Source organism: Parasteatoda tepidariorum, chromosome 11, assembly GCF_982258835.1.
Source record: "Parasteatoda tepidariorum strain Cologne lab strain chromosome 11, Ptep-v5.0, whole genome shotgun sequence".
NCBI lineage: Eukaryota > Metazoa > Arthropoda > Arachnida > Araneae > Theridiidae > Parasteatoda > Parasteatoda tepidariorum.
Genome location: NC_141765.1, coordinates 35,688,934 through 35,716,701, shown reverse-complemented (window position 1 = coordinate 35,716,701; position 27,768 = coordinate 35,688,934). Strand labels below are relative to the sequence as shown.

Genomic DNA, 27,768 nt, shown 5'->3' with positions numbered 1-27,768 from the left:
ACACTGTGAAATCTTTCTTTTTACAATTTTTTTTTTAAATAATCAACATATGAAAATAATTATAAAAACTCTCTTGTTGGTAATGTCTTTATCAAGAACGTGTACTTTGATAGTGTTAAAAATAGCCTGTCGATATTATAAATAATAACACATAATAACTACATTTTACTTATTGCAAAAGATTAATAATCAAAATTAAAGTTTTAAAATTCACAAAAATTATTGGAATTTAAAGTTGCAAACTAGTAAAATTACTATTTTCTTCAAAAGTAACCTTTCTATTTTTAACAAAATAAAATGAATTCAAAATTATTTGAAAGAGTGATATATTTAAACTATTACATTGACGTTAATGTCAAAACCATTTTATTTATTTTAAAGATAAATGTATTCCTTTCCAAATGTTCTGAAATAGAGCTAAGATTGAAACCAAAATAATCCTGGTTTTCATTTTAAATTCTGAATGAAATTTTTAACATAAAACCAGAGAAAATCGAAGTTAACGCCCATCTCATAGATTAAGAAATGTGCTTTTACGTCTGTTTTCGACGTGTGCTGGTTCACGTCGAAATCTTTTCTGCTTCATTCCATTCCCTATCATTCTGAAGCAATTGTTCCTCCTATTTCAATCGACGTTTATTTGCCAAGAGCTGCAAGTAGTCGATAATCGTTACTTCAAAGATTTGATCTTCCTCCTTTCCTTTAAGAAAAAAGATTAAAAAAGGAAAAGATAAGGCCTATTTTTCCTTCTTTTCTTTTTAAAGATGTGGTCATAAGAATTTCTTCCATTTACAAGAACGAAATTGTAGCTTTGGCAATGTTGGGAGTGACCATACGGAATGATAGAAAGAAAAGATTTGATTCATATATTCTTTGAAAGAAAAAAGCGAAGGAATACATTTAAAGACGAAGGAAAGGAAAGAATATATTTAAACAAAAAACCTTTGGTTAGAATGCGTAATTTTCTAGAACAATAATATATTCGTAATTTGAGAAATGAATTAACTCTTTGACGCAGAATTATTATCAAACATAATTTTCATATTTGTTTCATTTTTTAGGTCAAAATAAGAGAAAAATACTATATTTAGCATTTCAATAGCAATGGTTATGAAATACAACGAAAAACACTGGTGTCTTTTTCTGCTATAAAAGTAAAATCTTCCAAACACAGCTCACTTATTGCAGTTATTTAGATCTAAGAAAAACAATTATTCCTCATTGCAATTGCTTTAATTTACAAAATCAATTATTGATTCATTTTTGAATATGATTGAGAAAAAATCTCAAACTACTTTTGTTTCGGATTGTTAATTTTTAATACAAATTTAATTCCGATAATCTAACAGATTGTTCCAGTAACTCTTAGACTGTTTTTCTATGATTAAAATACAACTGAAAATATTTTAGCTTGCAATTAGAGAGTCAGAAAAAAAAATTTTAAAAAGGAGACACGAGTATCCCATCTGCGTCAAAGGGTTAACTTACTGAAAGAATTAAATAAAAATAAATAAGGATTAAAAAAGAATTAAGTAGTGAAACATTATTTTTAGCAGTACATTTTTAAATTTGGCCTAAAAATACTATCAGTTTTTAAATTATTTGCATGAATTATAGGTGCATGTTATCCCGAAATAACTAATCATTTATCGAACAGACCTGTGAAATCTGACAGCTTTTTATGTATAAATTATATCTTATTTCACTAGTATAATTCCAGTGTAAATTTAACAATTAAAACAAACCAGACTTTTAGCCTGAAATTTTTCACTTTTCTATCGCTTAATGGACTTAATAGGTATTTCATGTAAATAACATTAATTTACATGAAATATATTAAGGTAATATAAGAGCTATGAACATTGAGAAAAAAATAAACGGACCACGCTAAATAACTTTTGATTTAATGATCGGATCTTCAGAAAATACGACATTTTTAAAGTTCGATTTCTCAGGAACAATTCAACGGATTTCGCTCAAATTTTATGTTTTGACGTTCAAAACTACATTCGTCAAAATGATGAAAAAAATTGTAAACCTTATAATTCAATTTTTTTAACTATAGGTGAATGAAATAATAAAAGATAAAAAATATTTATTAAAAGTTATATTTTGCATAGAATATTAGATTAACGAATTTTATGATTGTCTTCAAAAATTTTAACAGTTAAAAAGTTCTCGAGGTATGGTGAAATACACAGAAAGTAAAATTAACAAGGTTCAAAGGGTCCAAGATTTAGACCGCTCTCCCGACCAAACTATTGGGTCCATACTTAGGTGATTCTTAGGAAACATGACAATTCGGACCAAAAAATTTCTTCAAATTTAAAGTTTTCAAAACAATCTAAATTTGTTTTTGTATATTTATTTAGTTACATTTATTAATATCTTACAGATAGCAGTGTAGTTTATTGACGTTTGCTCAAGAAAAAAATTAAATAGAAATTCACCACATTTTGAATGCCAGGAAATGACAGATCAGCTTAGAAGTTTGTAAAAACAGTCATTTTAAGCCATTAGTAAGTAACAAAACCTAAGCCTTTATGTTAGATGGACCATGAATAACTTAAATTCATTCTCTTATCTGATGTAGAAAGAATCAAAAAAATTTTTTTGCTGATATGTACAGAACAAAATTGTGTAAAATAATCGATCATTAAATAAATAAATAACTTTGATCACATTCAATCTTATTGCAATCATACAAAAACTTGGTATTAGGTTAATATTTGCTTTCCCTCTTTACAGTATTAGCAGTTAAAAAAAATTTCTGGTAACACTTCAATGCCCTGGCTTAGACAATAAAATGACAGCCAGGAAAATGACAAATTCGCCATTTTATAGCATATAACTTTACTTTAATTTAACATTTTGGCCTAAGACGTTTATATTCCGCAGAAAAAAAAACAGGATTTCTTAAAATAGCTCAGATAAATCTATGTAGTTTATGTTATTAAGAATTTCAAGAAGCCAGGAAAATGACAACACGAAACCCTTCTCACCTTGAAAAAATTTTTGAAATAGAATTTGAACCAGAAAGTTGGTTCTTTATTCATGCAACAAGACATGTTCAGATAGGAAGGTATCTAATCAATCTATTAACATAAGATATTGATTGCTGGCTCTATCTATTTTGGTTATAAACCACTAAATAAAAGTGGCGAGGAAAATGACAGATTTTCTTGGGACAAGCAAATTATTGACAGAAAAAATTATTTCAAACGAAGTTTTTGTATATAATACCCTTTGTGTATATTTTAGAAATGCTTACACCGGTTGAGAAAAAAAGAAGAAGGTATTGAAAAGTTTATGGGAAGTTTTGAAGCTAGTTATTATTGGAAACATTGTTTGTGACATGCCAGAAATATGACATTTTGAAGTTCAATTTAATTTTTTAAAAATACAAAATAGTCGATGCTAGTACTAGGTTATTTTAAAATGCTAACAGCAATGATATTTACTATTTTCTTTTCAAATAGTTCCTTTAGTATTATAGTATTAGATCTTGGAGCAAGGGACTGTGAATTGTCATATTTCGTGAGAATCACCCATTTCTCAGATTATAGACACTCTCAACATTTTCAAGATCAGAAATCTGAATCCATCGGAAAAAAAAGTATGTTTATTCAGAGAAAGTAAATTTTTGTGCTGATTTCGTAACTTACAAGACCGTTTGCACTAAGTAATTAGCATATTTGCGATCAACCCCTCGAACTATTGAGATCGAGTCCTAAAACGTGAAGATCCGATCATTAGATCAAAAGTTATTCAGGTTGTTCCATTTTTTTATTTTAAGTATATAATAAATTACTTTTAGCTACAAGGATTTCAAATTTCTATTTAAATTGTTGTTTTATCATACTTAATCCGAATAGTTAAGTAACCATAAATAAGATGATATTCAAGTTATTAACTGTGAAATAAACCGTTTATTGACTGCTTTCACCTAATACTGTCAAATAACCAGAATTTTATTGCACCAATTTGGCCCACCAAATGAAGTCACTTAATTCCTTTCAGCTGGGTACATATTATAGCCGAGAGGGCGAATTTGTCAATCTCATAGCCGACAGAACGGGGGTTCGAGACACAGCATTGCACCACTATATTTCCAACATTCTTTACAATATACGAAAAGTTTCCAGTGTACTGCGCTCCCCAATTTGTGAACCTGAACTATTAGAATACGATACTCTCATTCACTTATAGATGACAGCACGGTAAAGCTGCGTAACGCTAAAAGTCTAGTATTTTCATGCTAGTTGTAAATGGTTAAAAAATCGCATAGATTTGAATTCATGCTTTTTTAATCATACTAGTTGTAAACGGTTTCAAAACCGTAGAGGAAAAAAGAATTTTACCGTATGTTATACGGTTAATTGGATAGACGTACTGGTTCTGGTTATTTTACCGTAGTTTTAGAAGAAGGAGAATCTTATTAGCGTACAGAAGCCATTTAAATAAATAAATTTCTGAATCTCAAAAATACAAAAATCAGAAATGCATAGCAGAAAAAATTAGTACTCTTATACAATTTTCGAAGTAATCAGCATTTTATTTTTATTAATAAATATATCATATCACTCTTTGAATTACGAAAGCTTTGAATTGTATTTCTCTTCCTTTCTTTCCCTTCCTTAAATCGCAATCTATTTTGGAAAATAAATAGCAAAGGAAAAAAAAGGTGCAAATTCTTTCATCTCCTATTTAAATTCCAAGAAAAAGAAAATTGGGTAAAATCGAACGTATACATTTGCTAATGCATGCTTCAGAAGCGGATCACGTGTTATAGTCCATTTCATGTTCTTACAGTTTACCCTTGAAACAATCAACGCAGCCGATATCGAAAAAAGGGAAGAAACTCATTGCAAGCTTCGAAACAAAGGGGTGAAAGAAATCCATTACCCCCTTCAACCCACCATTTTACGAGAACATTTAAAGACATTCCGTATCCAGAATCTCAAGCAAAAGAATCCACGGTTTTAGTTGAACGAAAAGGAAACACGCAGTTTGTATGCATATCAGCTGTAACTAATGTTCCAACCCAATGAGGTAAATCTTCAAAGCACGACGCGCACACAACAACAATCGAATCTTTTATCGCATGCTGGCAATAAAGTCGCTAGACGGTTGTCATGGGAATCCTGATCTGTTCAGGTACTTGAGTTGGAGGCGTGGTTCTTAGGCCGGAACTAGATCAAAACATTAAAGTTGCCAGTAATGTGGACTTAATGCACACCTATAATGAACTGATTCCTATTCAGGTGGTACTTTATAATTTTATGTTTTTCAGCAAAATTCATTTAAGGCATACTTTTACCATCATTGCGCACGATTTTAATAGCATAACCACTAAATTACAATACCTATTTTTCAGTTAATTTATTTCTGACTCATATATTTTTCGAAACAGGAAATTTCTATTTCTTTTTATCTCACGCTTTTAGAGTAAAAATGATAATCAGAATAATTTTCCATGGATTATAAAAGTTTTTAAACATTACCTAATATTATTCTTGTTATTTTTTTTTCAGTTTTCAGCTAAATAGTTTTCTGAACATTAATAAAAGAGCTGTAAATTTTAAGTTTACATTGCAAATTTATATTTTCAGTTAACAGTTACAGCTAAGTTATAACTATTGATTCAAAAATTTATGTCACTTGAAATTTATTCTCAGCAACTAAAGATGTATGTAAAAGTGCTTTAAAATTTCATATTAGATCTGTCCGATAATGTACTTTAAGTTTACTTTGATAATGTAAGACAATGTACTTGTGTACTTTGTCTTACATTATCTTTACTACAAGTTAACAAGTTCATTACTTTATTTATTATTTGTATTACAAGTTATTACAAGTACATTATTTTATTTCTAACTTGTATTGCAAGTTTTTGAATGCCTGCGCTGTATCGACACACAGGGTGCCGGTACTTTACCATAAAATTCATTTTCACCCTAAAATTTTGCAAATTTTAAATTTTACAAATCATGAATAAGAAATCTGATATACTATACAGTCAATTTTTATTGTAAAAATCACAGAATCACTGAAACTGAATCATTATTATCGTGAAATATACAGTATAAAATTTTACGATAAAAATTAATTATACGATAAAATTAATTTCACAGATAATACACCCAGGGTACCACTACTTTTTACCGGAATTTGATCCGGAATTTTTTACAGTAAGAATCTATTTCTTTGAAATACTTTATGTCTGTCTTTACCTCTATACTACCATACATGCTTGAGATACAATCGTTATTATTTCTAATATAAACAATAACATATTTTAAATATTTTTATTTCTACAACCATTTGATAAGTTGATTATCGACACTTAAAAGTCATTTTCACTTTAATATATGCATTTTCAAATTGTAAAAGTATTTGTTATTCCTGTAAATAGATATTTTTCTCTGTAACTTACAACTGTTAAATTGTGAAACTAATAATTCTCACACAGCAGCAACTAATTTTGAATAGATAAAATAATAACTAATAATAACTATTTTTAAATGAAATTTCTCCTGTTCTTTATAGTTGAGTATATTGAATAAGTACCACACTCTTCATATAATTTTATTGCCATTATTTAAATGCAATTATGAAAAAAAAACTTTTATTAAATTTCTGACTACATCACAGCTTTGAAGCAAGATTACGACTTTTTTATTTTCACTGAGTGGCCAAATTATTGTGATCACCTGACAGTTTCATTCAGAATGAGCTATAGCGTCACAGTGTTGCCGCTAAAGGGTGAGATAGCTACAAAAACTGAATGCATGGCAAGTGAGCCATGAATTGTACTGTGTTACGCTCGGAGATATGGGTAAAAAACGTGACTTAACTGAGTTTGAACGCGGGATAATTGTAGGCTCTCGAAGCGTCGGAACCAGTATCAGCAAAACGGTTGCTCTTGTGAAGTGTTCGAGACCAGTAGTTATTAATGTGTACAGAAAGTGGACTGCCTACCAAAACCGGGTCTCAACATCAGGCTTGTGGTCATCACAGGCTCGAGTTGAAAAAAGAATTACCATTCCAACAGAAGAGCAACAATACGTCAAATAGAAGGGAATCTTAATGAAGGTGCAACGGCCAACGTCTCTGAACGAACTGTGTGCTGCACATTGCAGCATATAGGCTATGGTAGCCGCAAACCTGTTCGAAATCCCCCGCTGTCATCCTTGAACAAGAGCAAAATTTTCCAGTTTGCAAAAGAGCATAAGGATTTGGCAGTAGACTACAAGAAAAGAGTCATGTGGTATGAGGAATCACTGTCCCATGCAGATGGCTAGTTTCAGATATGGCGAAAGCAGGGAACCCAGCTGCATTGCCACAACACTTCAAGCTGATGTAGACAATATTATCACTTGGGGATGTTTTCTTGGCATTGCATGGATCATTTGATTCCTGTGGAGCAATGTCTAAATGTTCAAGGGTATTAAGTACATCCTGTTTTGTAAATGGTGTACCCTGCCGGGATGGATACTTTCAGCAATACAATGCTCCTTGTCATACAGCTTATATTGTCATCAGATGGTTCGAAGAACATGACAGAGTCTTTGCTTTGCTTCATTGGCCCACACAATCACCAGATCTCAATCCAACTGAGAATTTGTGGGATGCGATCAAACGGGGCATCAGACATCTGGATCCAGTGCCATCAATTCTGACCGAACTGAAAAGTGCACTTCATCGAATATGGGGTCAAATTCCTCTTAACACCAAGCAACAGCTCATAGAATCTAAACCAAGAGGAATTCGAACAGTATTAGGAGCTAAACGGGGTTTAACAGAGCATTGAGGGGGTGGTTATAATAATTTTTCCACTCAGTGTATACTATTTTTTATATATTTTTAATACATTCGAATTTTAAAGCAAGTAAGAATAGTTAAATAATATTTTACTCTCATTTATTTGTTCAGTATTAAAATTTTTAGTAGTAATTTTGTGGTAATTTGGTGTAATATTATGCAAATATTTTAAAATTTTATACAGAACAAATAAAAACAGAAGCTTTATATGAAAAAAACTGACGAAAATATAAGTACGTTACAAAATCAAAATCATATTTTTTTAAATGAATTAAAACAAAAACAAAAATTAACAAATTTGAAATTTAATATAACTTACACTTTTTCTTTTCAAAATATAATATTCATTTTACTTTATATTTGAGCGAAAACTACTTTTTACAATTTTATATCTAAAATATAAATGCATAAAATTTTAGAAACGTAAGTTTTAGAGCTTTAAAGTTGAATAAAATTCAGACTTATATTTTTTATCTTACATAAGTATGCATTTTATTTTAGTATAACGCATTCGTTTTATATATGTCAGCAAAATATAAAATAAAAAACAGCTTCTCTGCATGACATTTTCCCAAATATATATATTTATCTTTTTAACCACAGAAATTCTTTTCCTGAACTAGACATTCTAGCTATTCATAAATGTCATTTTTCCATATCTAATTATATCCATTAAAAAATCATTGTCAAACTTCAAACTCCTTCACTTAATAATTTACTTAAAAAATTACATTTCAGTTCACAATTAAATAGTTTTTATAAAATGCTAAATCGCAGTGAAATATCTAAATTAATTTTCAAAGAGCACGTAATTTCAACGCTTAATTGCCAATGATCCTTTTTATGGGAAGGGTTCTTATCATCCAATTAACTAAATGAAATACTTGTGACTTCATTTTATAATTTTATCAATATCAAAAAACTTGAAGCTCACCGTTCACAACGTATTTTCACTTTGAACTTTTATCTTATTTTACTATTTCAAATCAACATAATAAATTAAATTTAAAGAAAAAAAAACTTTTTGGTGAACTCATTATTTCAAGAAACTATTTATCTTTAACAACTATCTTACAAATGAGAGAAAATATTTCATGTAAAATTTCAATGTTTAATTAAATTTTTATGTTTTGGAACTAATTAAAACTGTTTTTTTTTAATTGAAGAATGTTTTGGAGCTGTAAATGCATTTTAAATTGAGAAAGGTCTAACTATGCAATAACTTGTAAACTATTATTATATTTGAATTATTCAATGCCTCTTAACATAATTTGATTTGACTTCAGCTGTATCTATTTACTCCATTTCATAAAAACAATCACTCTATTTTTGCAAACAATTTATCAAAGACTACTAAAGTTTTTAAAATATTGTACCTTGACACACCCTTTGAGAAGTACCTTAAACATTCTTTTTCCATAAATGCATGATAAATTGAAAAACACCATTTCTATTCCATTAGGTGTGTCTGCCACATTCAACAGCATTTCGTGTGGTTTTTTGAGACGATTTAAGTTCTAAAATTAATATCGTTTTATTAAATATACACATAGCAACTTTTACTCTATTTTAGCTAAAGCACTTGATTTTATTTTACAATTTTAAAGTAATATAATACTATTTTAAAAATACTACTAGATCTAATAGGGAAAAAGCTAATATGATGTTAATTTAAAGCAAAAGTCATTTTTTAAGCAAAACAATTGTTAACCATGCCTATATTTATCACACATTTTTAGTGGAAAAGGAAATGTTGGCTCACTTTGGCCGGAATGCTCCATTTAATCTGGTAGCCACTTTCTTTGTATTGTATAAATTTTCAAAAAAAAAATGCATTGATGTCAAAAGCAACCATTAATTTTTTTTGCATTATGTTAACATCAGGAACGTATACAAAGAAAAGAATTCTGGTAAAATTAACATACTGTATGGTAATGACATTATTTTAGATAAAATGAATATGCATTAAATATTTAAATTTATCTAAATGAATAAAAAAACATAATTCTGGGTTGAATAGAACCAAACTATACGGTGTTCAAACAATTCATTTTGAAATTTTTCCCATCATATAGCAATGGTTTACTAAAAATTCTAGTTTCAAAAATTATAGTTCATATTAGCACACATTTAGTAAAAAAAGAAATTCCGCCGAATAAAAGGTTTTTATCCCATCCTAAAATTCTCAGTTTTTACCATATTCTCCATAATTTATCCATACTTTATTGTTAATTTTTCCAAAATCATCACCAAAGCTCTTTGGTAGAATTACCAAACTTTCTGGTGTTCTCATGCAGCTAGAAACACAATACATTCTGGTAATTTCTGGTAATTTCGATCAATTTTTTTTTCAATGTAAGAAATTTAAAAGTCGTAAATATTCTATTTTTATTGGTATAGTTTGATATAGTTTAATATCTAACACGTTTCCGAAAACTTCTTGTTACCCTAAATCATAATATTATCATATTAATTTTATGAAATTTTTGGGGGGTTTTTTTCCGTACTGTTTTCTAAAAAAAGGAAGGGAAAAAAATATTAATATATTAAATATTTACACTTCAGTACTTTAATTTAATAAATACGTGAAAGACTTCTAGACAAATTTATATTAATCTTTTAATAAACTTAAAAATTTTAAGTCGTTAACGTATCTTTAAGAACAATACACATAAATTAAATTAAAACCTCGTTAAACTTTAGCCCAATGCTTTTTTTGATCATTTTTCATCATACTAATAATGCCTAAATTTCTTTAAAATTTAATTAACATGGATAGAGATCGCATTGTTGTATCGAGGTGATCGCATTAATTCAATAAGGTTGTTTCATGACTTCTTATAATCTTGACTTTAATAAGGTAAGGTTTAATTAGGGATTTATGAGAATGTAAGAAACTTTTTCACTAGCCTATTATTTTACAAACTATTATCAAACCAATTTATCAAAGTTTCAAAAACAACGAATTAAATATAACAAAAATATATTTAATCAAATTATGCTTGTTAATTTAGTAAGAAATAAATTAGCTTCTTAAAATATTATTAAGAAAGTCATTTAAAAATCAAGATAAATTAATCTAATAATTTTAACTATGCTTTAAAACCCAACAGTTCACTATTTTTTTATGATAGGAGTATTTATTTTCTATAATAAAAGCTGTTTTAATTGCGTATTTACATTTTTATTGTGTAAAATTCTGTGCATCTCCTAAACGGACTATATATTTTCAATATTTATATTCATTTCTCAAATACGCCTATTCATATACAGTGAAACCTCCTGTTATGGACACTCCTGCAAAACGGACGCCTCTCAATACGGACATATTTCTAATTCCCCGGGAATCTTCTATGAATAAACCATTACGTACATTCTCCGCAAAGCGGACACTCCCGTAACCGGACGCGGACAGTCATTTTGGTCCTGAAACGTTGTTTTCTATCTCTCCAAACCGGACACTACTTTTTCAAAATAAATTGCAAGCTAAAAAAATGCAACTTTTCACCATTTTTAAAGCATGTAAATAAAACTTTTTGCCTTATCCATAACTAAAAATATTGTTAAGCTATTTCACCCCCAAAAAATCAATCTTTCTCTTGTCACCTTGCCTTATCTTAGTAAAGAAAGGAGAGAAAATGGTACTGCACTCCTGAAATAATTCTGACATCGGCATATTTTGATCTTTTCATCTGGACCACACAGGTTATGAGACCCCTCAAGTTCAAATGACTTCTTGCAATGCTTCTTCCCCATTGAAAATTTCTTTAATTTTTTTATCAATTTGAAGACTGTATTTAACACAACTGGGGTGAAAGAAAGAGAACAGAAGTATAATCTTTGAGGTTTTTTATATAAATGAAACATTTATTCAGACACTTGATAGCTGATCAATTGTGAATAATCATCTCCATATGTCCTCATGACTTACAGGTATGCATTACTTTTTTTTTCTGTGAATCATGGGAGGTTTATTTTCCAAGAAGGTATTAACCATGTTTCCTATCAAATGATAAGTTGGTGTAAGGGGATGTGAACCTAATAATTGAAACGGATTGAGGACAGTACGCTCCTATTTGGTATCATATGTCTAACTTGAGTATCTATGCTAATAGGAAAATTATATTTATTTATCTGTAGCTACATCCAGAATTATGTATTTATATCAAACTTCTTTATATATTCTTTTTTATCTTTCTTATTGTTTAAATAAATATTCTTGTAGATATTTACAGTATCGTTGTAGATATTATTTAATTATTTCTACATCTTTGAGATTATTCTAAAAACAATTCACGGTGTTAAATTTCGTTATTAGGGTGCCCTTCCCGTAAACGGACAACTCTCATAAACGGACAAAGTTTTTGGTCCCATGAATGTCCGCTTAACGGAGGTTTCACTGTATATATATATTATAAAGAAAGTACTCCACGCAGGTGGTTCTCTTATCATCTGGGTTGGATCCAAAATTACACGTTATCGAATTTAACCTTGAAAACCATAAATCCTGTTTGGATTGACTATACAATAACAGTGATAAAACTAAATAAAATATATAATGAAAAAATTAAACTCATCCCAAACAATGATCACTTGGATTTATAAAACTCGTCTAAAACTTAGGTTTTATTAAAAACATTCCAAACATGGATCATAATTCATTGGATTTTACCTTGGATTATTTTACTGCTGTTGGATTATTTTACTTTTTCCGCTATTCTGTAAGATTAATTTAGTAAATATTTCTAGTAAGTTAATTTGAAAAACAAAAATGATGTTCCACCCGTAAAGATTAATATCTTCCTACTCAAAGTCAACAGCAAATTATAATAACTATCATTAAAAAATTTGAAACTCATCCCAAACAATGATCTCTGGGTTTATAAAACTCAGTTCAAATAATGAACATAATTCACTTGGTTTTATCTTAGACTATCTGACTGGTAACAATTTTTCAGTTATTTTTCAAGATTTATTCAGTAAATATTTTTAATATTTTTACTTCAGTAAATAGTTTTACTTAAATATTTTTAGTAAGTTATTTTGAAAAACTGAAATGATGTCCCGCCTATAAAAATTACAATCTTCAAAGTCACAGTCATCAACAAATAAAATAACTATCATTAAAAAAGTTATGAAACTCATCCCAAACAATGATTACTTGGTTTTATTTCAGAACATACTATTGCTCACTATTTTTCAGTGGTTCTTAGGATTGATTCTCTTATTATTTCATGTAAGCCTGTTTGAAATATTCAGATGGTGTTTCGCCTATAAAGATTACAGTCTTCCAAGTCACTGAGATTGTAAATCATTCGTAAAACTATCACCGAAAACTTCTCTTCCCATTAAGTTAATGAAATCTTAATGAACTGTGATGAAAGTTATTAATAACGCCACTTAAACTCATTACTTTTATAAGCTCCTAATTAATAGACTCTGAGTTTTGTGTCGTGGGCTTATAATCTGCAATACATGATAACAAGAATAATTTTTCTGCAATTTTCGTTGGAATTGATTGTGCTGAGCAAAATATCTTTTGCCTGATTTAAGCAGCTTTCAATTTGAATGATGCCTTTAATTTTTCAAATTCTAATTGAATAAATTTCTCTTAAGTAAATTATCCAGTAATCATCCCTTAAAACTGGACATGATTAAGATATTTGTTCATTCCTTCTTTCTCTGCTTTAAATGGTATTTTTCTTTGCTTTATTAATTATCTCGCATCAAGATGTAAAAAATTTGTGATTTCCTTTTTATATTGAATACGTGAATGTTTGTAATTGAAGAGTAATTTATATTTTTTGAATAAAAATATAATAGGATTTCTCCTATTTTCTGTAATCTTGTATAAGGGGTTGTTTCTATAAATTACAAACGCTAAAATTCATAAAATATTGTAGGATCCATGAATAATTAAGTATTTTCAGTAAAAATGGTAGTTTTATTTTGGAATCTTAAGAATTGTAATGATGCATAATATAATTCATTTCAGAAATTTCTAAAAAGTATTGAAGACAATTTTTGTATAGTATATCCGTTTGTATTACATTTTATTTCTTATTTTATTATATCTTGCATTATTTTCTAAATTTTAGTTTTAAAAATAAATTAGGTACCTGTTATGATTTTAATTTATTTTGTTAATATTCTTTTAATTATTTTACTCATTAGAATAACTTTATTTATACAGCTTTTGCGGAAACTTAAGGTTATCGTCCTAAATTTGCGCGAATAACTTTTATAACTGCTTCAACAAAAGAACTATTCCAAAATAATTCAAAAAATAAAAATAAATAAATAAATTATCAATAATACTACTATTAATGGATATCAATGTTTGTATTTAAAGTTTTTCCATAACTTCTTGATTTAAGATTCAATGACTAATTTAAAAGCTTCCCTTTCTCAGCTTTGTTTTGGAAAATATCACATTATTAAAGTTTCACTGTGCTTTAAAAATAACAGGCTTCATATCTTAGTTAACTACAGCATTGTTTTGTTTTGTTTTTTGACATTTCACGCACATTTATCGCTATTCGCTCGTTCCTGCTCTTTTATCTTTCCAACCTAGTCGTTTGTCTAGAACAGGGTTATTAAGGTAAAGCTAGACAAATGCTTCTTGGCTTTTAAAGGATACCTTGAAAGTTTTAGTTAATTTTTTTTTACTTAAGAAAACAGTACTTTTCTGTCAGTATGAATTTTGTGAAAGAAACTTTTCTTTTTCAAATGGAACAAATGTTTTGCTTATGGATTATTTAATGTTTGGCATAATTTAAAAGAAAAAATATTTCTACAAACGTCCTAAATATTAAATCAACTATCGACTTATCTATTAAATATTTTTTTTGTTGTGATATATTAAAGAAACTTACAAGACCTTTGCTACTTTGCGTAACCATGCAACCAATAACTTCGTTACTATTACATACCGTAACTTTGTTACCATTACATACCGTAACTTTGTTACCATTACATACCGTAACTTTATTACCATGTGTATTTCAAGGAAATAACAATGCATTTTCTTTATTTTTCAAGCAACAAAACACCCGTTTTCTACAGACACTGTTACAGTGTGCCAAAAAAACGGACCACCTAGAATAAATTTTGATCTAATGATCAGATCTTCACGTTCGAGGACTCTCGACGTACTTTCTAAACCTCTAAAACGTACTTTCGCTAAATAAACATACCTTTTTTTGACGGATTCAGATTCCTGACCCCCAAAATATAAAGGGTAGTTGCAATCTAAGAAATATGGTCACCATCGATTGCTCCAGAGTACAGTCCAAAGTTTGGATATCTTAATGTAAATTTTACTTTTTGCTTATTTCGATATATTTCGAGAACTTTTTAACCGAATTGAAACATTTTTGCACACAATAATAAAACATGTTTATTCAAAGATAATTCCATTCAAAAAAGGACTTTAGTAAATATTTATTAATTTTTAATAATTTTATTTAATAATAGCCAAAAAGATTTTAAATTGTAAGAAATAAAATTTTTTGCGTCATTGTAACGTATGTAATTTTATAAGGCAAAATACAAAATTTGAGCAAATTTGGTTGAATAACTCCTGAGAAATCGAATTTTAAGGAAGTCTTATATTTAAAATTCGATTTCTCAGGATTTTTTCGATCGTTTTCGCTCAAATTTTGTATTTTGCGATGTAAAGTTACATATTTTAAAATGTCGTAAAAAATTTTATATTGTACAATGCAAATTCTTTTAGACTATTATTAAATAAAATTATTAAAAAATAATAAATATCTACTAAAATTTACTTTTTGTATAGAATTATCTTTGTTTAAATGAATTTTATATTTTTGGGAGAAAGTTTTTCGAATTGCTTAAAAAGTTTTCGAGACATGACGAAAAGTAAAATTAACATAAAGGGGTCCAAACTTTAGATCACTCTCCTTCTATGGGGATCATATTATCCAGATTGCGGCTACCCCTTATATTTTGGGGGTCAGAAATCCAAATCCATCGGAAAAAAGATATGCTTGTTTAGAGAAAGTACTTTTTTGTGCCTAATTAGTTATCATATTGGAGATCATCCTGTTAAACCATTAAGAATGAGTCCTAGAGCGTGAAAATCTAATCATTAAATCAAAAGTTATTCTGGGTGCTCAGTTTTTTTTTTCTGTTATGTGTGTGTGCACTGTTAGTCTTACGCTATTTAGTTCTGAAGAAAGTATGAAAATGAAATTAATATATTAGTGGCATAGAAATTAAATTAGTTTTCAAAATAGCATTAAAATCACGAAAACAATTCAATTATTACTAAAATTTCTATCATACCTAAGGTGTAAAGCTGATATATTTCTTAAAGCATACATATTTTTATGTTAATCAATTTTTTATTTTGTGTTTTCTATGAAATATTTTTAGTTTCTTTTTATATATATACACATATAATTTGAATTAAAATTGGGTAGTTTGTAATATTAAAAAACAAATTACATTAAATGAATTGCCTTGAAAATTAAATTGAATAATATTATTTATTTTTTTCATTTATATAAAAAAAACTGCATTGTATTTTTTAGAACACTTTTTGAAAAATCTATTTATTAAATCGAAACATACCTTCCGAAAATAAAAAGGATGGTCTTTCTGCCTTCTTATTTTGCGCAGAACCAAAATGCTTTACCCTTCTGAAAATGATGTCACGCTTGAAAAATAAGATACACAAGCAAATCTTTTTCATTTTTTCCTGCAAAAAAATTCATTTTTTCAAGAAGAAATATAAGAATATAAACAAACTCTGCTGAGAAACTCTGAACTTTTTCTTTAGGTTAAAATACTTCAATCAGTAAATATCATAATATTATTAAATTAAAACAGGATAATATTATAACATATCTACAAAAATTAGCGAAATTTAATAATTGGAAACCTGAATTCTAAGAAATTCGTTTCATTTTCTTCATAAGTATTTCTTATTTCTGAGAGATCTTTAAGTCGTCAGAAATATTAAAAAAAAAGGATATTCTTTTTTTTCCTTTCAAATAAGCTGTCACTTTGGTCCCCCTCTAGATTCAGTTTACTCAGAAAATGTCATTATTAATTATTTTCGTTGTAAAGGACTCGAAAAAAGAAGCACTAAAAAAGCAAATACAAAAAATGGTGCCAAATTCAGACTCGAGAATGAGTCATCTTTAATTTCGTTTAGAATTTATGTTCAAAAATTGGAACTGCAAATCGTAAATGAGCATTTCCTTTTCAGTTCTGTTGAGAATCTTGCAGAAAGCGATATCAAGTACTTTTTACTGTTTTTTATTCGATTAGTAGCTGTGTGAAAATATTTGTTGAGAAAATATTGATTTTTTTTAACTGGTCTTTTAAAATGTGGAAGAAAGAAATATTGATCCGAAGTATTCAAAGATGAATATGATACATGAAAGAAACCTATTCTTTGAACTCTTAACATTCTGTCATAAGTATATTTTTCGGCAAAATTTAGATCAGATGAGTTGATTCGTATTAATCAGTATTCAAAAAGGATTGCTTGTATGCGATTGTTATATCACAATATATTAAGAATAGTTATTTGAATTCAATTAATTCATCTTTCGTGAATCAATCACTGAAATCATTGAAAAAAAATCTAACACTAATCTATATATATATATATATATATATATATATATATATATATATATATATATATATATATATATATATATATATATATATATATATATATATATATATATATATATATATATATATATATATATATATTTAGCATAGTTATCCTACCTGAAACTAAAAATGCTATTTGCTGGTAGAGTACGAACTTGCGTGATGAATTTTTTCAGTTACTTTGAGGATCGAAATTGCAGCTACCACTGCAGCATTCCCACAGTTTAGTCTCTTGACTATCCTATCCACTTATATATTGGTTTATTTATCAATTTATTCGTCTCACAGTGGACTAATCGTAAGGCACAGTACCCAGTAGATCAACGAAGTCCAGCATGACGGGCCGCAATCAGTGAGCGGATGGGTGACGACTTCAGCTTGCAAAGGGACCAAGGGTGCTTGTTATCGGTCCTTTCCGTAAACATTTTATCCTTGCATATTAATTATTTTTTTTTAAATAATTAACTTAATTTTGACTTTATTTATGTAATTTTACTTTTTAAAAACATTCTCAAAATCTAACGTTTTCAAATTTTAAAGCTGTAGAAAATTTAAAGAATCATTTGCCACGAAGAAACAACAATCTTAAATTTTCTGTTGTAATTTTACTTAACTAAATGTGAGCTTTGAAATTTTCTTTATTTATGATTTTTACAAGCAATGATTTAAAAAAAAGCAATGACAGAAGCAATGATTTAAAAAAAATTCTGCAAAAATTTAAAGTGTAACTTGGAAGCATTTTAATCGTTGAATTCCCCAATTTATTGACACCAATATTATTACTTTTAATTATTCATAATACAGTTTGTTACATAATACTAACAATGTTTTCAAACATCTATCCAAACGCTTAAATTTTAAGTATATTTAGAATTTAAAAAAATTTGATTTTTAAAAAACTATCTTTATATAATAATCTTGTCCTTTGAAAAATAAGTAAAATAACTTGCATACAAAAGAAATGTATATTCCATTAAAATTTGTGTAATTTTAAGTGCATTAAATTTCGAAGTATTAAACTTTTTTTTAAAATGCATTAGTGTTAAAAAGATTATAAACATTTTAAATATTTGCACGCATGTTTATTTTACCTCGTTTGCAGCAGAAATTGGAGAAAAAGTATAAATATAAAAAATTTTGTATGAAAAATGCAATGCAATTTCATGAACAAAATGTTTTTTTCTATTAAATCTGTGTCGAATAGCATATACCAAGAAGCAATTCAAATATTTATAATAAATATTTTATTTTTATATGTTTAAAAGCTGAATGTCTAAACAAATTTTAAATTCTCTTTCCTCAAGAATTAACTTTTATTTTTCTGTTAGTTTCAATATTTTTTAGGATAACAGGAAGCAAATTCGGGGAAGCATTTCACGTTAAAACATGTCCTGCGATTCTATTCCGGTCTCGGCACGTTCGATAAATGCCTACTGAAAGCTTACGGTGACAAGATTGAGAAAAGGTCAAAGGTTATCTTGCTCCCGGGACTCCTTCGACCTACGGGAACAGCTGGAACACTTAGTTCGTAACGGGCACTATCTGTGGAAAAAAAAGAGTGCACAGAAAGATAAGAGCTCATACTCTGTTCATTGTGTCACTTCTGGAAATTTAGTGCAGACGATATTTTTCTTACACTCACCCTTTTCTCATTTAAACGATGTTTTCTTTCACAGTATATATAAGAAAGGAAAAGTTCTAAATGGATTTTTTTTCTGACATTCAAAAGATTCCTAGAATCGAAATAAAAATGCCAAATCTATTTGAATAAAGAGAAAAGTTCAAGAAACTTTATACATCGACCAGAAATATCTTTGCTTGAAAGATACATTTGTTTGAAAGAGTTAGACCCGCTAACGTTTCAGTAGATTTATAATATTTTAGAAGTGTTAGAACTTTTATTGAAACACATACTACAGCGTTAGACAACATTTGCGAACATTACGTTCGAATATTTTTGTTATTAGAAATAGTCCTCGCAATTATATTAGAAAACTTTGGTCACAAGAAAAATAGGTTTGTGCATATACTTTATTTATACATATACTTGTTTATTTTTTTTACACATACGTACACTTGCGATGCAAATGTTTATTTAAATACTATTACCAGTAAAAAAAAGGTATTTTTAATGTAGCATGTCAAAATCAGTTCACTTATTGGTTTTTGCAAACTGACTTGTAAGTTTTCGTAGTTCCTTTGAATATTATTTACATTCCAGAACCATTTTGATCAAAAATAGTCGCTTCCTATTTTTTTCTAATTTTTATTGAATTTTTTTAATTTTGAATAAACTTTCGTTCAATAACCTTAACTAATCTCTTATAATTATTTATTTACTTTTTATTATTTTTATTATTTTCATTTAATTTTTATAATTTTCAATTAATTTTTAATATTTTTATTTAATATTTTTTGATTTTCAGTTATTTTACATTATCTATATTTAAGGTTATATTATTTAATTTATATTAATGGTTATATTGAAGGTTCAGCTTTCTAAAAACACTTTTAAAAAACAAGGTATATACAAGTATAATTACAGAAAAACTGGAAAAAAATTAAATCTGAATAAAAATTTTTGTATTTCAGTTCTTGTTTTTTTTTCATTTATTTTGCTATTTTTGAAACAATAGAAAGGTTCCTTCTATATTTTCTCTAGAAATAACATTATTTATTAGCTAAGGATCCAAAATGTAATTTTGTTTCAAGAAATTATAGACAGTAATAAATAACCTAAGCATTCGTGAAAGTTTTGTTGCCGAATAATACTAAATTGTGGCGTTGAGAAATTATAAAATATAGTGTGCATTGTAAAGAGTTAAAGTACAAAAATCTCTTCATTCTTATCTTCACTAGTAAGCATAAAACAGTATTATTACATTTCTTATTTTTTTTAAATTCAATCAGTTTTAGTTTTTGAAAATCATTCCAAGAATGATTCCAGCCAAAAATCAGAGTAAAAATTTAAAATCCAATGCAATATTTGCATTTAAGCTTTCGATTTTTGTAATGAAAAGGATAGTAGAAATCATTTATAAAAATGCAATAATCACTCTCAAAATTTAATAAAACTGATATGCCTCGAGTTATATACATAATTACTTAGTTTTCAACTAAACGATATAGAGAGGATTAGTTAACTAGTTATTTTTCATTTCTAATCTCGTATGCATGTATAATCTGTGAACATAATAGCAAATGTGTAAACTGAATCACCAAGAAACTATCAGAACCAATAGAAAGTAATTGTGGGGGGAAATTGAATTGATAAATGCAACGTCAATATTACCGAGCCAATTTTAATAAATAACGCAATGAATTACTATCTATTAAATATATTTTCTGATTTAGATTGAAATAAATTGACAGTGTCTAAGGGACTATAGCTGCTCCTAATGCCCTGAAAACGGAATTTATTGGAGGCAGTTAATATAGTTAAATTATAGTGCAGAGAATATTGACTTTATAAAAGTGACATTGTTTGAAATATTCCATGCAACTAATAAGTTTAATTTCACTTCATAGTTTGAAAGTCTAGTGAATTCTAGAGATTGAAGAGTATTACAAAATTTGTACACGCAAAATTTGAGAAGAGTAATTCAAAAATTGCACTAAAATAACGTTTACTATATCATTTGATTTATCTATTAAAACATCTACATCAATTTCTTATTATAACTGAAATAGAAACTCATTTTAAGATGGAAAATTCAATTTATTTCATCAAATTTCACCTTAATAGACTATAGACACCATAATTGACGAAAAATAGTTTTTACTTTTTTAAGCATTTTAATTGATTATTTATGCACCAAACTTTCAATTTAAATAAGCATATTTTCTAAAAAAACTAATTATATTTTTAAAAAGACTTATTATATTTCTAAAAAACTTATTATATTTCTAAAAAAAATTATTATATATATGTGCTTATTATATTGAGATCAAAATTTTGAATATTTAATACATATTTGAGTAGTTATAATTTCAATATTCTTAGTTATAACCTCAAAAAGAATAGTTTCAAATGTAGTTGTGTAACTTATGTAAACAAATTTGTACTTTTTACTTCAAGTTCTTAAATTTATAAATATTTTGATGGCTAAAGCTTATTTTCTAGAACTTAACAAATAAAAAAGGAATTTTTTCGAATATTCGTGTTACCAAGCATCATTATTTTTTCTACGCTTTCTTTCTTTTTTAACACTTTTTCCTTATTTTGTCTTGTATAAAATTATCTCCTTGGGTTTACCCCATATATCTCTTGTATCTAGTTCCTCCCTAGCTTTTATAGATTTCGAAATTTATTTTAGATTGCGTTTTAATTATATTCAAAACTTTTAGCAAGGAAATATACATTTTAAATATTAGATAGCAGTTCGTACTTTCTTTTGAGATCTTATAATTTGAAATTCAACAAATCTTTTTTCTCATCTATTAGCTTATAAGCTTTATATTAAATCAATAATATTGTGCGTCCTTTTACTTAAAGTAAATAAACTGAATATCTGCATTCTGATGTTAAATGAATAAACAAACGCATTTTGTTTACAGACTTGATATAAACGAGAAAACATGTAACCTTATAAATTAGTGTTTCCAATCAACTACATTACCATTTATTTCCATCTAAAACATATGAATGTTTCTGTTTTCAATGGAGCATATGGTACTTTTGTGTAGTGAAATTATTTCATGAATACTTAACGTAAACAAGCTTTTTTCTATAAAGTATAGGTGTAAATAGCAAACAGAAACCTTTAAGCACATACTCCAAAGAGCTATATAGAATGGTGAATGCTTAGTAAATCCAGAAGTGTTTTTCTTTCTTCTTATTCACCCATCATTCTTCCTGCCTCTGAAGAATTCTTTTTTTTTCTTAAGCCTCAACATTATTTCTCTCTTCATATATTATTTAGAAAAGGGACTTGGGGGAATATCTAATTCACTGTTATCCTTCTTCTGTGAATAAAACTTTTGAAAACAAAGATTAACTGCATTTTTTATCAGAAAACATTCTGACAAGGTAGAATTTGAAACTGATGCTTTTAAGAACTTTGATAATGTCATTTTCTTGGAGAGTTTCGAAGTCTTTCTTATCTTTTGGAAGTGATATAGAAGTCTTAATACTTTAAATTCTTAATTAAAAACCGATATCCTTAATTGGTATAATATATATATGCCTTTGGATTTGTTATGAAATAAAAGTACTGTAATGCGAAGCGCTTTTCTCATTATGTATTATATATATATATATATATCTAATGATTTTTTAGTAAATCAGTATTGAGAGCAACATGATTGAAGAGTCCAGTGGTGCATAATCTTCTTTTATTAAGTTGCGATGGTGAAATAGCAGTTTAACCCCTCTCCAAAGCGGGAGAGGGGGGACACATATCCCGTCTAAGCTGACGGATTTTTATTAGGCATGATAATCAACAAAAAGCCACGCCAAAATTAGCGCTCTGCATTTTATAGGATGATTAAACAGTGTGAAGAGGTCCCAGTCATATGCTTTTTCTGTATTCTTACGCTTCATCAATTTATTTATTACTCAAAGCAAATCGTTTAATCTTTCCTTATATGGAAGTGAAAGATCTTAAAATAACTTCTCTTTTGAAGTATTAATCTAATTATTATTCATTGGCATGTTTTTAGCCTTGAAGTCCCAAAATAGAATTTCTACCCTTATCCTTTACTAAAGATATTTAATGAAAAGGAATGAAGTTTTAATGCTTTTATTAATACAAAAGTATTTAATTTTTGTATTACATCCCCCCCAAAACAATATAAACACAAGAATGCACTTCATACTTCACTCTTCCAAAGATTCGTAATAAAATAAAAAAAATTAGATTACTAAAATATGAAGTAAAACTTATTCATTATCGAAGGAAAAAAAAAAATATACAGATGTTCACTGGATTCATTTTTGTTACTTAAAAAAAAAGCACTTCGAAGGAGAAAATAAATCTTTTCCTTTGAAAGAATTTTCTCTAAAGGAGCAGAAGCTCCTCTAATTTTTCGAATAAAAAACGCGCACATACTTCTTCTGTCTTGATTTCGCAAAACTTTTTTTTTTTTTTTTTATCACTCGGTGCCGACTCACAACACAATTTTTCTTTCTTTTCTTCACAACATCATGATTAGGACTTTCGCACACTTCCGCACACTTGATTAGGACTTTTCTAAAACACTAATCTCTATAAATCGCACTTAAAACAGTCACACTTTCTTTCAACATTCAGGCAAAAGCGAACGGTCTGTCTCCAGTAGCGAAGCATTCCAGAAGCGATAAGGAACAAATTTTTGACGAAGGGATGATGATGAATCCTTCAGACGGCGTTAGGCGATTTCTTCCGGTCCAATGAAGCTTTGACAAGGGGTGAAACAGGGATTTCCAAGGCGACGAAGTAGCATTCAAGTTTAGGTATAGTTCGCAGTAGTATTGCACAAAAATTTTCTTTCAAGGGGTTTCCTGCACAAAGCAACCATCCTGCGAGGCTTCTAATGATTTTTTAGTAAATCAGTATTGAGAGCAACATGATTGAAGAGTCCAGTGGTGCATAATCTTCTTTTATTAAGTTGCGATGGTGAAATAGCAGTTTAACCCCTCTCCAAAGCGGGAGAGGGGGGACACATATCCCGTCTAAGCTGACGGATTTTTATTAGGCATGATAATCAACAAAAAGCCACGCCAAAATTAGCGCTCTGCATTTTATAGGATGATTAAACAGTGTGAAGAGGTCCCAGTCATATGCTTTTTCTGTATTCTTACGCTTCATCAATTTATTTATTACTCAAAGCAAATCGTTTAATCTTTCCTTATATGGAAGTGAAAGATCTTAAAATAACTTCTCTTTTGAAGTATTAATCTAATTATTATTCATTGGCATGTTTTTAGCCTTGAAGTCCCAAAATAGAATTTCTACCCTTATCCTTTACTAAAGATATTTAATGAAAAGGAATGAAGTTTTAATGCTTTTATTAATACAAAAGTATTTAATTTTTGTATTACATATATATATATATATATATATATATATATATATATATATATATATATATATATATATATATATATATATATATATATATATATATATATATATATATATATATATCTTAATTATCTATTTACTTACAAATAACAGTTAATCTGATCTCCTAATAAGATGACCCAGATTCGAATTCAAGTGATGGCTGGTTGATACGAATCCTGCTTCCAGCTCTCACCAACCAACGGTGATAACGTAAAATATCCTCAGTGGTAAACAGATCATGAGTTAGAATGCCCTTATAGTTGAGCTAACCTAGGGAGGTTTTCGTGTTTTTTCTCTCAATGTAACACAAATACAGTTTATTTCCATAAAAAAAGTCCTCCGTGAAGGGTAGTCACAATACTTGAGCAACGAGTTCCCTTGTGTTTTGGATTGGGTTCATAAATACAAGGTTACAGAGTTGAACATTGATAGTAGCAAACGCAGGTTATAAAATAAAAAAAGATATAGATGATCTATTAAAAGAAATTATTACTGAATTGAATAAATCTTGTCATTAATCATTGTTAAAATCTGTTTACTTACAAAACTCTACGCGTAGCATTTTAAGATCAACATTCGATAAGTTTTTAATTGTGTGTAAATTAAGGACTAATAAGTTTTATTGCAATTAATAATTATGGAATTTCAACACTGTGATGTTTTGAAACTGAGTGCCTAGTATTGAATTTCTGTCATAGTGCTCCATTTCTAACGATAATTTCCAATGATTAGCAGCTATTAAAAAAATATTTTATAGTTTTTACTTACAAGTTTAATTAAGACTCTAGAAATTAACATTTACTAGACGATGAACATACATCATATGAAACATCTCAAAATTCTAAACGTCCTTCTTTAATAAGCCATCTCAAATTACCATAACTAACTGTGACCCTTGTTCGGGTTACTGTTAGTTATGGTAGCAATCTTAACTCAAAATATTAAAAAGGTTCGAAAATAACAAAAACAATTCAATATGTTCGCAATTTATATATCTTTTTCTTTCATGAAGTGTAATATAAAATTAATATTGGAGTGCATTTTGCAATAATTTTAAATGATTCTTAAAACCCGAATTTAAAGGAAATATGTCTCAAATATAGAAAATTTAGAATTGCTGTTTACCTTGCGTTAAGTTTTACAAATAAAAGTGAATCGTACGAATGACTAGCTTATATTTTGAATTAGTTAATTGTTTAAAGAAGCATTTAAAGTTATCAAAATATTGCTTACCAAAGTCAAACTTTTTAAATCCGGACTTGCATTTCAAAAATAGAAAAAGTCAGTTCGAAAATATCAGATGAATATGATCAGTGCTCCAATTATGTGGTAATTTTTTAATTTAGTGTTTTGATAAAATATATGTTAGTTCAACTATTGGAGAATCCATGAATGAACTTATGGTTCCTTATTCCATCTAGACTTGGAATTGAATACATAAATTAAATATTCAACAGTAATACGTAAAAAGTTTTTCTGGCATTTCATTCGTTCGTTTCTAGCGTAGTTTTGCCAAGCTTTACTCAAAACTTAAATCCTCAAAAAGGAAAAGCTAGATACCTACAACACTAGGCTGTCAATCTCACGAACTAAATTTCTTTATTAAGCCTAACTGGTAACAATAAACAACAAAACAAACCATTTTCTCATGATAAGTTGTCACAGAGATAAAACAAATACTAATATCACAAGTTAATTGCTACATCTGTTAGTCTTATTATAGAAATAATCGTTTCTCGAATTCCGAAACATTAAGAAAAAATCCCACGCAGTAACATTCTCTTAATAAATGAAACTCTTCTTCGTGAAATATCTTTCAAAATCTAATGCAAACGTAATTAAATTTTCGTACTTTAAAGCTTCTCATTGAACAAAAGAGTCTAGTTTTATGAATATGAATATATGGTGTTTGCTTACAAGCTCATGAGAACACTTTATACGTCATACCATTTCATTTTATAATCGAAAGTCAATAGAAAATCAAATAAATGGAAAATCTTTACTTTTACTATACGATAATTATTAAATTTGGTGCCCAGTTGCACAATTTAGCTGATTTACATTAGCAATTTTTCTAAATATTTCAGCACATTCTTTAGTTTTAATTAAGATTTTTAAGCTAGATGTATTTCGTGTAAATTATGAGTTTCACGAAATAGGTCCCTTATATAACGATAGTTAAGAATCTTATTACGAATTATTTTTTATTCAATTTTAATCATAATTTAATAATGAGTATTTTGTTGTACTTTATCAGCTCTGAAAATTTTAAGTCTTATTCTTTATGCCTGTGCATTTCTAAATCAGAATGCATAATATTTTTATTCAAATTTAGATGATAAAGAAATGTAAGAATAGAGCACATCCAAAATATTATAAAATAATTAATGAGATGAATAAATTATGTAATTATTCTGCTTCATGGAAACTTCAACAAACACATTTTTTGTCTTTTGTTACTACAATACATAATTGATCCTATAAGCATGAATTATTTATTTCGTAAGCACTTTAAGAGATTAAAATGTTAAATGTACAAAATTTATTATTTATTCCTAATTCCCAATCATTTTATACTTGAATCACAAATAAGTTAATTTTTTTTCGGATGAATTTTTCGCTGAAATTTAGTAGACAAGAAATTTAAAAACAATTTTAAATTGTTTTCAATCAGCATTATTTCATATTTATGGCTTTTATTGTTTTCACTTTAAAACTAAAGGCTTCAGGGAAAAATGGAAGTAATCGAAACGCAAACGTGTGACAATTTATTAAAAAAAACTATAATATAATGCATTAAACGTTAGACCATAAAAGCCATACTTCGAATTTATTGTGAGCCATCCAGCTTTAAAAATAAAGACTTAATGTAAGAAAAAAGTGAAATAATCCAAAAGGCTGCCTAAGACACGAACATTTTCTTTTTGTGTAAAATGTTAAATCTTGGCACGGTCACAGAGTAAACTCCCTCTATAGCTATAAAAACCATTAGCAAATTATTTTGACATTTACTATAACTTATTATAATGAATGGACGCCCTTATAATTAAAATTTTTTCTTTAAATTGCTGAAAAACATTTTCCTTCTAATAATTAAGTTTCTATTTTATTGTTACAATTTATTCAAATGCATATGATGAAAGACGAAAGCGTAAAAAGTTTACTAAATGTATACCATACACAAATAAAAAGTTTCAATCGACTTGCTTATTTTTAAAAAAAGAAATTAAGCACTTTAATA

At 27.9% G+C, this 27,768-nt stretch overlaps 2 protein-coding genes across 2 annotated transcripts in view; one reads left to right on the top strand and one right to left on the bottom strand.

Moving 5' to 3' along the window:
* LOC107443698 (glutamate-gated chloride channel) overlaps positions 1-9,088 on the bottom strand; it is a 126,477-nt gene extending 117,389 nt beyond the window's left edge. Inside the window, exon 1 of the mRNA XM_087154621.1 lies at positions 9,075-9,088. The gene's annotated coding sequence lies outside the window, so the exon portion shown is untranslated. The remainder of the gene's footprint in view (positions 1-9,074) is intronic.
* The window catches only part of LOC107443692 (uncharacterized), a 121,563-nt gene that overhangs the window by 17,368 nt on the left and 76,427 nt on the right, over positions 1-27,768 (top strand). The gene's annotated exons all lie outside the window — the stretch shown is intronic.